We start from the raw sequence: 12,513 nt of genomic DNA, 5'->3' as shown, positions 1-12,513 counted from the left end.
CTACATGTCCTACCCTTTACGTGTACAGTTTGACTTCCCAAAGTGCATTACCTCTCAATTATGTGGGTTAAATTCCATATCCCAGCTGTACAGTTGATCTCTGTCGCGCTTTATCTTTAAATAACGTTTTCGCTATTTACTCTGGGGGTCTGACAGTCCCATCGTTACAGGTCCGATCGGGCAGGTGAAGTCGCCATTACCTTGTTGTTAATTGAAATATAGGGAAATTGTGGGTGAGATGTGAAGCCAAATTTAACCGCAAATAAAGACTTATAATACATGTCACCAATGTTATTCCAATTAAGTGGCTTCTATCTACTGAAGGTTGAACCGCACGAAACCACTGCTGTGGTAAGAATTGAAAGCCATTAAGAGACCAGGCCGTAGTTCACGACGTTAACTCGGCAATGATTGTGACAGGTTTAGAAACATAGAAACATAGAAAATAGGTGCAGGAGTAGGCCATTCGGCCCTTCGAGCCTGCACCGCCATTCAATATGATCATGGCTGATCATCCAACTCAGTATCCCGTACCTGCCTTCTCTCCATACCCCCTGATCCCTTTAGCCACAATGGCCACATCTAACTCCCTCTGAAATATAGCCAATGAACTGGCCTCAACTACCTTCTGTGGCAGAGAATTCCACAGATTCACCACTCTCTGTGGTTTTTGGACAGTCTAACTGCGGAATGAAGGATTTCCATCGCTCTCACTTCGCCATATGCACAGACTGGCCACATGTGGCGACGAACGGACTGGCCATCTATTTCACACGTTCTTCTTGGGTCATGCATTTAGACCATCAGGGTCCATTTGCTTTAATCAGTGCAATGTAGCCATGATACAAGTGCCAACATTGCCACTCCAACAGCACCATTCTCAGAACCCCATCAGACCAGTTCAGACCACACTCTGCATTATTGAAGGGGGGGAAACTGGAGAGAGTTATGCGCGGCACCTTGCGAGGAATGACTGCGACCAGATTAATCCTGGAGCTCAGTCCACCGTGGGTCTCAGCCGCCACAAGAAGCCATCAGTCTGAAGAAGGGTCTCGACCCGAAACGTCACCCATTCCTTCTCTCCCGAGATGCTGCCTGACCTGCTGAGTTACTCCAGCATTTTGTGAATTAATCGATTTGTACCAGCATCTGCAGTTATTTTCTTATACAAGAAGCCATCTGCTCTCGTTCTGAGGCACGGAAGTTCCCAGTTCACAGAACAAGGCTTCTCCGCAGACTATGCGATGAAAATATCTCGACAAAAAGATTAAATGTTAAACCGTGGCTTGTTTCCGTACCCGGGTTCTTATTTCTTTAGCGCTGAAGATAACATTGCAATCCTGTGATTTTAAGCGCCAAGTTCAACTCTCATGCTTGCGCATGTTGCACTGGGTGACTAATTGTGAGGAGGAAATATGTGTGCGTTTATCTTATTGATTTGGGCGTATTTTGATTTAACGCAAATTGATTATTTTCTTGGAAAACTTGCGATTAGAAATTGGCATTTTCTTTTAAAGCAGCCGGATCGTTTAGTACTGCAGTTGGGAGCACAGTGGCCCCTTTGTTTTGGCGCCTTGTGTTGGTATTTACCCGGGGGGGCTGGTTTGTTGCCGGAGCCTTGACTCTGCTCTGGGCTAACGAGCGTTTCCAATCACTTATTGAAATACAGTAACCGGATTGAAAGGTAACAGGGATTAGAATGAAAAGCGACCTCTGACTGGGCTCAGTCCCATCATTGCAGAGGGAACAATAACCCCTCCAATAATTAACTATTTATTATTTTATTGGTGTAACATTTAACAAAAAAAATGCACAGATTTTAGGCAGGATCCCTTCCCAAGGGAAGAGAATTGACTGAAGAAAATTACAATTATCTAAAGGGCTCGATACAAGATAGTCACCGACAAATCGAAGGGATTTATATACAATATCCCACCTTGTGGCATTTTAGTTATGGGGTCTGGACACCACTGGCAGGATCGATATTTATTGCCCACCATTGCCTTGAGAAGGTGGGATGAGCCGCCGTCTTTAACTGGTGAATTCAATGCGGAAGAATTTTAAATTACATTATTCCAACGATGTAGTTCATTGTGGAAGCATGGTTTTAAATCTAAACAAAGGAAACTATGACAGCGCGAGGGACAGATTGACTGCAGGAAACTGGGAAACTACATTTAAGGAGATGGTGGTGGGCAGGCAATGGTTGGCATTTTAAAATATTTAAAAATTAGTAACAAATATGCATAACGTTAAGGCACAAAACCTTTGTGGGAAGAGTCACATAACCATGCATCACGGGAAATTAAAGATAATGTTAAATGTAAGGAAAAGCTGCAAGGAAGAAAAAGACAAACCTTGGGTTTGGGGTGTTTTAGAAAGTAACACAAGATGGCCTGGGGATTAACAACGAAAAGGAAATAAAACGACATAAAAACCCAAAAGGTCTTCTGTATAAGAAAATAATTGCAGATGCTGGTACAAATCGATTTATTCACAAAATGCTGGAGTATCTCAGCAGGTCTTCTGTATGTTTGTCAAAAAAACTTAAAGGACTTACAAGGCAAATTACTGAAAGAGGGAGGAGAATTTTACATTGGGGATAAGGAATTAAACAAATGTTTATGTCTTTTCCCATGAAAACAGACAAAATCATCCCAGAAGTAAAAGAAATGTGTATCAATATATTACTTGAAAAATGAATGTCAGAAAATCGATGACTCCCAAGGACATGAATATTTACTTCCAGAGTTTTGAAAGAGGTGGTTGGTGAGACAGCGAATGCTCTGGTTATGTAAAAATTCTGGTATGATCCATGCAGATAGGCAGGTGGCAAATGGGAACCCCACTGTTTAAGAAAGGAATGAAGAGAAAACAATGAAGGAGTGAAGAGAACTTCTAACCTGTTGACCTAACACTGATGGTTGGGGGAATGCAGGGGCCTGCAATGAAGGATGTGATATCATGACACCTGAAAAATAAGTTTCAACAGACTGGTGCCTGGGATGGTGGATCAGGGATGATGAACTAAGCTAGGCATCTGTCATCTAGAGTTTGCAAGATTGAAATGTGGCCTCTTTGAAATATCCACACTTCTTGGAGGGCTTGATGGGATAAATGTGGGCCGAGTCAAAAACTCCCAATAAGAGATAGGCCATTTACTGGTGAAATTTGATATGTCTTCACTCAGAGGGTGTTATAATTTTGGAATTATTTCCCCTGTAAGATGGCGAAGTCTTTGTCATTGATTGCATTTAAAACAGAGAACATTAGATTTCAAGCTATCAAAAAAAAAAAGGGAAATGGATTTAGGGACAGGACAATGGTCGCTGAAATAAAGGCACAACCTTGAACTTAGTAAATGATAGAACAGGCTTAAAGGGACAATTGGACAACTATCCCAATTTTGTATGTTCTTCTATAGATGCTTCAGAAACTTAGCGAGACATGAGAAGGAATGGGTGACGTTTTGAGTCAAGACCCTTCAGGGGAAAGGGAAATGAGAGATATAGATAGTGAGGAAGAGAGATATAGAACAAATGAATGAAAGATTTATGATAATGATAAATGATAATAGTAATAATAATAAAGGAACCAAGCCATTGTTAGCTGTTTGCTAGGTGAGAACGGGAAACTGGTACAACGTGGGTGGAGGAAGGAAGGATGGAGAGAGAGGGAGTGCAGGGGTTACTTGAAGAGAGAAATCAATATTCATACCACTGGGTTGGAAGCTCCCCAAGCGAAATATGAGATGCTGTTCCTCCAAGATGATGTTCTTATGTACGTTTTGGATGCCTCTATGGTGCGATTAGATAGATCTCAGAAATTAGACTAGGAAGGTGGAAGGTGTAGGTTTAGGAAGTACTGTTGCCTTGGTAAGTAACTGCAGTGCATTTTATACATAATTCTCACTGCGGCCAGAGTGTATTGATCGTGGAGAAAATGACTACTGAGGGTGGTGGCTGAGGTATCAGTGAAGTGAGCAGTTTTGCACCAGACCATGTCAAGCTTCCTCAGTGCAAACATCCAGGTAAAATGGAGAGTAATCCATCATTCAAAGACGTACAGGTATGTAGGTTAATTGGCTGGGTAAATGTAAAAATTGTCCCTAGTGGGTGTAGGATAGTGTTAATGTGCGGGGATCGCTGGGCGGCACGGACTTGGAGGGCCGAAAAGGCCTGTTTCCGGCTGTATATATATGATATGATATGATTCTCCAGATTTGTGCTCTGTAGATGGTAGAAAATAATGGTAGAAAAGCTTTGGGGTGTCAGGAGATGAGCTGCTCTTCTTGGGATATTCAGTCTTTATCCTGCTTTTGTGGGAATGCATCGATGCTCCCGGTTGAAGTTGTAGCCAGTGCTGACCACTCCCATCCGCAGGATGTCGATGGTAGAGAAGCCACTGATGTCAATGGTATTCAATGTCAAGGGTAGACATTTTACTCTCTTTTGTTGAAAATGATCATCGTAGAACATTTGTTTGAATGAAAATTGGCACTTAATCACATGATCTGTATATTATTTATGACTGGCATCGGTCGATTATTTTCTGGGGAGCTGGAAATGGAATTGAGTTTGAGTTTAAACATTGGGCAAACAACAGTAAATAAGCTAACCTGATGATGCTCAGATAAACAGCTGAAGATGGTTGGGTCAAAGTTCGAGGAACTTCTGTATTTAAAACACTGCAGACACTGTAAAACCACTGTTCCCCATCCCCCACCCTATCGTCCTACTTGTTCCATTGTTTGCATCATTGTTTCCCTTCATCGTCACCTCTTTCCCTGCCAACAATGGGTCATTTTGAGCTCCACCCTTCCTTGGTCATCTGTTGCCAGTCCTGCTTTGTTCTGGTCTTTTCTTCCCTCCAGTTCCCTCCCCTTTACTTTCAGTCCAAAGAAGGGTCCCGACCCGCAACGTCAACCCATCCCTTTTCTCCAGAAATGCTGCCTAACCCACTGAGTTACTCCAGCACTTTGTTTCTATCTTCAGTGTATATCAGCTTCTGCAGTTTCTTTCTCACACTGTAAATCTGAAATCAGGTTCTGATGAAAGATCATTGACTCAAATGGTAACTCTGTTCTATTCTCCACAGATAGTATTTACAGCACTTCTTATGGGTTTTTTTCTTTCCAGAACTCCTCTACTCTTCCATTGGGATGAACTGTTCGACCTCCCATGACTGTCTTCCCTTGTGCGAGATTGTGACTAATGTCCCCCATGTTCTTTGTTTTTCAGTTTTACTGTGCCGTTTGACTCTTCAACCTGTCAAAATCTGACTTGGAGTCAAGGATGGACACTTTCATCACGTCTCTGGAATTCATTTGGACCAAACCTGTGACGAGGTCTGGACCCACCCAGTCCTGAGAAACTGAGCAGGATATTGGTGAGAGGATGCTGTTTGCCAGCATCATTGGTCCATTGCACCTTCTGTCACTTTGTTACTGCTTGAGTGAAAACCGGTGGAATGTAATCAGTCAACTTTAATCAGTCATCCTGCTTTCTGTAAGGAGGGTACACCGGGCGATTGTCAGGTGGATGAGATGAAACTAAAGCAGAATGTCTAGAGGCGTGGCTGTTTCTGGAACATTGGCCGTCAGCACCACAGCTGGGATGTTGTGTGGTCCAGTTGTCTTTATTGAAGACAGTGCTCTGGGCTCCTGCTGGATATCATGCAATGTTAACTGAACATGAACCTAGGAAAGGAGTGCCTCGTTTGCACTGGTTGAACATGGCAGGGATCTAAAAAAGACACCCAATGTTCATCATTCATTCTTCGCTTCCGGTGGAAGGCTGCAAACGAGGCACTCACATCGTAGCTCCACCACCACCTAGGAGAGACCTGTTGTTGAAAGCCCTTCTCCTGTTAGCTGTTCCAATGTCCACCATCACTGGTGACAGGGTCGGAAAATGGAAAGTGAAATGAAATTTCGAGGGAGGAGCCATTATCCATCGTTAACTAAAATCATTAGGCAACATCAAGAAATGCATTAAGTACACAGAGGTGAGGGAGACTGACGGACATGGCGGACCATGAATCCCAGACTGTGGTCCAGTACGGTTCTGGTATTGGCCATACCTACCACTCACCTACCCAACCTTTACCGCCAGATCTTCCCATTATACACGATGATTATACAAGATGGGCTTTGGGGGAAATTCAAGACTCGTTCCCTTAACCACCGAGCGGCGAGAACGTGGAATTCTGTCCACTGGCGAACCGCAAAGATGAGTTGACGGGGAGTTAAACAAACTTACGAGGAAGGCCAGCTCTGTCCCGGGTTGCCCCCTCGACTCGGTGCAAGTGGTGGGAGAGAGGAGGATGATGGCAAAGTTAACATCGGTGCTGGACAACGACTCCCACCCCATGCAGGACACTGTCACTGCACTGAGTAGCTCCTTCAGTGTCAGACTCCTTCACCCCAAGTGCGTGAAGGAGAGATATAGGAGGTCCTTCCTTCCCGCTGCTGTGAGACTGCACAACCAGCACTGCTCCCAGCAGACGAGTCAACAGTAACAGTTAAGAACACACGGAAAACTGATGACAATTTATCCTTGTCTTTACTTTTATTTATAATGTCTTGCTATCCACTTTGCTGCTGTAACACTGTAAATTTCCCTGGTGTGGGACGAATAAAGGAATTTTTAAAAATTATTATTATTATTATTATTATTATTAATAATATTTATTATTATTATTATTATTATTATTATTATTATTATTATGATGATTATTATTATTATTATTATTATTATTATTATTATTATTATTATTATTATTATTATTATTATTATTATTATTATTATTATTATTATTATTATTATTATTATTATTATTGTTATTATTATTATTAATGAAAGACGATGCTGTGTGGGTCAGCACGAAGCACTTGGGTCAAATGGCCTTCTTTGCTGCTCCAAATTCGCGGCTTGCCACATTCAAACTCTAATGCTGCTGGAAACCAGTAGTGGTTTAGACCGGAACCCCGGTTCTTGCTTTTCATTCCAGTTCGATCATCGGCTCTTCGCGCAGTTTTCTTTCAAATACTGGCTGCGGATTGAAATCGTTTCTGCCGTCTCTGATGAGAGGGAACGCAGATAGCTGTGGTTACATTCTACCCGCTCAGCAGCCTGCCTTTTAGCGCGCAAGGTAAACTAACTCTCGGCGCCGGTTGGGGGAGGGAGAGAAGTCTTCGCCATGACTGTATTAAAAGGTTTAGACCCGCAGGAGGAGGGAAGCAAAGCGAACCGCTGACAACATCCCCTCCCTGTGTACACATAAGTAACCAGAGGCAGTAATTTAGGGGTTAAGTGAGCGAGTAGGTGAAGTTTCATTATTCTGGCAAGACGTGAAGTAGCTGTCAGAATGGAACATTTCCCATGAAAATGCTGGGTATTATATATCTGGTTCCCAGAAATGGACAGAGTCCCTTTGAAAATCCCGCAGAACCTGGTAATTCAAATAAGTTGCACTTAATCATTTAATGAGTGTTACTAAATGATACACATCTTTGATGATTGTGAATAAATCTTTGTGTTTTGGCTAAGCTTCCACTGGGAGCGATGCCAGGAACTGACCAGGAAACTGTAGTATGGCAACACTTTGATAGCGAACTCCTTCATCCATGAATGCATCTTTGTTCGGTCGATTCAAAGAGTGCCACCTGTTGAAATTAAAACGGACTAAAAGGATCCCGAGTTGGTGCCATGGATGAAACAAAAGATCCAGCTGTCAGTGTCTTAAGTTCAGCGCGGGCCCCGGACGGATAAACCCCCCAGCTGCGGGGGGAAAGTTACCTGCGAGCGATGGCATAACTCTTTGCAAGTGGAAGCGGCAATCCGGCGCTGTCCCGGATTATTTCACGTGTGCCGGGTCAACGTAATCGGGTTACCTTTGAAACCGGTCCCATTATCTTTTTCTTAACCCAGCACGTCCTTTGAGTATTTTGTGGAGCGAATTGTGTCCTTTATTTTCCAAATTACATGACATTTCTCAAACACTTGCAATTACAAAAGAAATGGGTAGGAATAACTCCAGTAACTCCCTAGTGGGTGTAGGATAGTGTTAATGTACGGGGATCGCTGGGCGGCACGGACTTGGTGGGCCGAAAAGGCCTGTTTCCGGCTGTATATATATGATATGATGATATGATATCAGCCAGTGAGATTAAAGATATGAACCTAATGTAGACACAAAATGCTGGAGTAACTCAGCGGAACAGACAGCTTCTCTGGGGAGAAGGACGGGGCGACGTTTCGGGTCGAGACCCTTCTTCAGACTGAGAGTCAGGGGAATGCAGAGATGTAGACTGGTAAGGTGTGAAAACACAGATCGAAGGGGACGATGTTCAAGGAAATGTAGAATGGTACATTGTTAGCTGAGGGGAAGGTGACAAACCTTTTCTTTGCATTGCCCTTCACTCGCCTGTTTCCTCAAAACGGGAGCGGTGGTGAGGGTTTGCAATAATAAGAACAATGTTCGGAAGAGGGCAATGCAGTTGAACCTAAAGCTGGGAGCTATGATCTCAGTCACGGGCTGGCACTTGTTAAATGAACCGCCTCAACTAAGTGCCTGGTGGGAATGCGGACTGCGCGTGTTGCTGGGTTCAGAACCATCCAACTGATTAAACTGATATGCATAAAATGATGGAGTAACTCAACGGATCAGGCAGCATCTCTGGCGAAAATGAATAGGTGATGTTTCGGGTCGAGACCCTTCTTCAGCATGAGAGTCAGGGGAGAGGGAAACTAGAGGTATGAAAAGGTACACAACAGATCAGAGCCGGCACTGATGACCAAGGAAAGGTGGAGCCCAATGGTCCATTGCTTCCCTCACCCCTAACTCTCAGTCTGAAGAAGGGTCTCGACCCGAACATTGTTCTCGCTGGAATTTAGAAGATTGAGTGGGGATCTTATAGAAACTTACAAAATTCTTAAGGGGTTGGACAGGCTAGATGCAGGAAGATTGTTCCCGATGTTGGGGAAGTCCAGAACAAAGGGTCACAGTTTAAGGATAAGAAGTCTTTTAGGACCGAGATGAGAAAGTTTTTTTTCACATAGAGAGTGGTGAATCTGTGGAATTCTCTGCCACAGAAGGTAGTTGAGGCCAGTTCATTGGCTATATTTAAGAGGTAGTTAGATATGGCCCTTGTGGCTAAAGAGATCAGGGGGTATGGAGAGAAGTCAGGTACAGGATACTGAGTTGGATGATCAGCCATGATCATATTGAATGGCGGTGCAGGCTCGAAGGGCCGAATGGCCTACTCCTCCACCTATTTTCTATGTTTCTATGTTTCTAAACGTCATCTATTTATTTTCTCCAGAGAGGCTGCCTGACCCTCTGGGTTACTCCAGCATTTTGTGTCACTCGGGTGTAAACTCGCATCTACAGTTCCATCCTACAAATTAAACCGATTGGGTAGAACATTGAAGCATCTTTTTTTATTTTTTATTATTTTATGTCGCTGTCGTTCATTGGTGCTTTGAACGGAATCAAGTCAGATTGTCAGCCTGCGACCATCCGTTAATTGCAGATTCATAGACAGACTTTGTAGCTTCAACTTAATTTACACTTCACCGTGAAGGGAAGGTTGGACGGTAACAACGGGTTCAGGGACATGTCGTTGCGTTTTGCGTACATTGGTAGCGACCCGAGTGAAAGAGCGCCAGACCCCGCTTACATGGGGACAAAGCTCTTATTAATTTCACCCCAGTCCATGAGCCACGCCGCACTCATGGACTTCTGTGTTTGGTGTTTGTGGTGAGACTGACTATCTATGTGGGATCTGCAGTGGTAAATTGGAATAATTGGAGCTGGGTGTCTAAGAAGGTTAGGAGGGTGCTGAGGTGCACAGTGTCTTCGGGCAGCCGCAACAACCAAGAAACAAACAGCCGCCTAGGCAGCATCTGTGGAGAGAAATGGACGGACTTCAGGCCGAAACGTCGTGTCCGTCCATTTCCCTCCACAGATACTGCCTGACCCGCCGAGTTCCCCCGGCAGTTAGATTTTTTTGCTCAATATTCCAGCATCTGCAGCCTCATGTGTCTCAACCATAACTACGTTGGCAGGGGGGGGGGGGGGGGGGGGGAGGGGGAGGGGGAGGGGGAGGGGGAGGGGGAGGGGTGGAGGAGGGGAAATCTCCTCTGTGACCAAAGTTAAATTATATCCAGAAAAGGGAAGTGAATTCTATTTACAGCAAAATTACATCTACCATCTGATTTGATGGAGCTCAGTTATTTCTCTTTTTTTCTAGTGAGGACGTCATCAGCAAAATGAATAACCCTAATGGATTTGTCAGTTGAAAATGATATGCTGCGGCGTGCGGAGTTGACCTGTTCACATGCAAAAAACTGGATAGCGTCTGACAGGACTTGGCATGACATCGCAAGGCACTTACTATGAGAACTTGACAATGCAATTGCTGTCATAAGTAGCAATCACCACCGCAGGCTCTAAATAAATTGCAAATTGTAGTTTAGGCGGAAAAGGAGCGCCCTTCTAAAAACTTCCGCATGTCCTATACCGATTTTGGAACTTCACATAGTGAAAGAAATGAAGTGGTATGATTCCAAACCCTTTAGAAAATGCAAGTTAAGTCTATTGTTCACTGTGGGACTATCCGCTGACTGATTGCTAATGCTAATTTATGTAAATATGTTGTAAAGAAGAAATTGTCTTTTTGCCAGCTCTCTCATTAATCGGTAAACAGTGTATCCTTGGTAATTGCATTCCATATTTGCTAAACAAAAATTGTGTAATTAAAATAGATAATTATTTTACAGAGGGGCATATCCTGAACTATGTCCTCGGTGGAGTTGCGAGGCTCACTATTGTTGCTCGTAACACAACAACTCCTAATAATGTTCGACATAAATTAAACGAGAACCTACTGTTAATATGAAAATTCTAAAATAAAGAACTGACACGGAGAATTCAGCTGGTGAATCTGGAATTAAAAACTGCATTGCCGAGTACATGATTAGACGGAACCGGGTCAGCAAGTTAGGGGCTTTAAAACTCGTTGAAGAGTAGGAATATGCAATGTACTGTTGGTGTAGGCAGAAATAGATCCACCAAATTAATTAAGTCCCGTTCTAAATTATCTTAATTGACTCCTATGTGTAAATTATTCAGACCCAGAATGAAATATTTCAATTTTGGACAATAAACACGTATATTTAAGTTTTGGATACAATTTAAACTTTATCAGAACACTCACCAACGAATCGTTGGAAACGGCGCAGATACACTTTAATCAGTACTGATCATGATTTTTAGTTTGTGTTTGAACACATCCAGTTCTGAAACAGACAGGACATATTTTAAAATTTAAGTTTCGCCAAAGAACGCCAGACGAGATTAGCGTTTATTGATTGGTGTTCGGAGGTGGACAGTTGGTGGACAGTTTAATAGATCAGTTAGTGCTGTTTTATCCCACCCCCTTGCACTACAACCGATGTCACATTGAAGCCTCTTCCGGACAACATATCCGATTAAACTATCTCAGATCGGAGATCAATGGGGAATTGCCAGGCACCCCAGCAAATAGGGCAGGTTTTGCATTTTTACGGGTAGAGATATTAACATTTTCTGATTTACAATTTATATTCAAATTAATTCAAATTACAATTTTACCCCCCAAATTAAATTGATCTAACGTTTCCTCCTCGATTCTTGGTTATTCTGCTGGTTGCAAAAAAACAATCGTGTTTATTTTTGGAGATGTAATCTACCTTTGACTATTTAGCTGGTTGTAACTTTTGGCTGGACTTTGGGTGCAGTCTTTCTTCCCATCCTCTGCGTGGTCGAGGCGTGGGGACGAGGCGTGCCTCTTCCAAACCAGACCACAGTCGGACTTCTCCACTCTCTTTAGTACTTTATTTCCGATTCCGTAATTCCCTGTTCGAACCCCCGTCTTCACGCATTACTTTTTACTACAAGCTAAATCACGTCCTTTCTTTTTAAACAGACCATTGTGTTCAACCATCTGATCTGTGATCTTTTTGTTGCACTTTCGGACCAAGACCCGACAGTCATTATTTTCTCTTTTATCGTCTGCTGTCTTCCTTTGATCAGACCAGTCAGCCTTGACATTATGTTTCCTAGAGATGCTATCCATTACGCTGTCAGCAGGACAAGCTGCAAAATCCTGGCTGAGTGTCTGTAGAAGGTGAGACATGAAATCATCAGCCATCTAAAGCTAATTACCCGGGGATGAAGTTAATTAAATACTTGTTAGCAGCAGCGGGCACAGAAGGCTAATTAAAGTTGTCTAATAATGGCACACTGACATATGAAATACCTACAAGGTCTAAATAAATTTGGACGGGGCAGATTACAGTCCCCCTATCTGGATGGAGCGAGTCAATTTATTGACTCTGTAACCCATATTCCTGCCACAAAGGGTTCTTTTCCTGGCGTTCTATTTCACTGACAAACTAATTTCAAGTCCTTAGATAAAACACCCCAGGTAATTGATTAGAAACAATCCAGTAATTAAACCAATATATC

The 12,513-nt window shown here is 43.1% G+C and overlaps 1 long non-coding RNA gene across 3 annotated transcripts in view; it reads right to left on the bottom strand.

Annotated features, from left to right (window-relative positions):
* LOC144595110 (uncharacterized) overlaps nucleotides 1-12,513 on the bottom strand; it is a 179,744-nt gene that overhangs the window by 89,356 nt on the left and 77,875 nt on the right. The gene's annotated exons all lie outside the window — the stretch shown is intronic.

This window comes from Rhinoraja longicauda, chromosome 7, assembly GCF_053455715.1.
Source record: "Rhinoraja longicauda isolate Sanriku21f chromosome 7, sRhiLon1.1, whole genome shotgun sequence".
Lineage (NCBI taxonomy): Eukaryota > Metazoa > Chordata > Chondrichthyes > Rajiformes > Arhynchobatidae > Rhinoraja > Rhinoraja longicauda.
The sequence above is the reverse complement of the archived record's forward strand: the minus strand, read 5'-3'. Positions and strand labels throughout refer to the sequence as shown.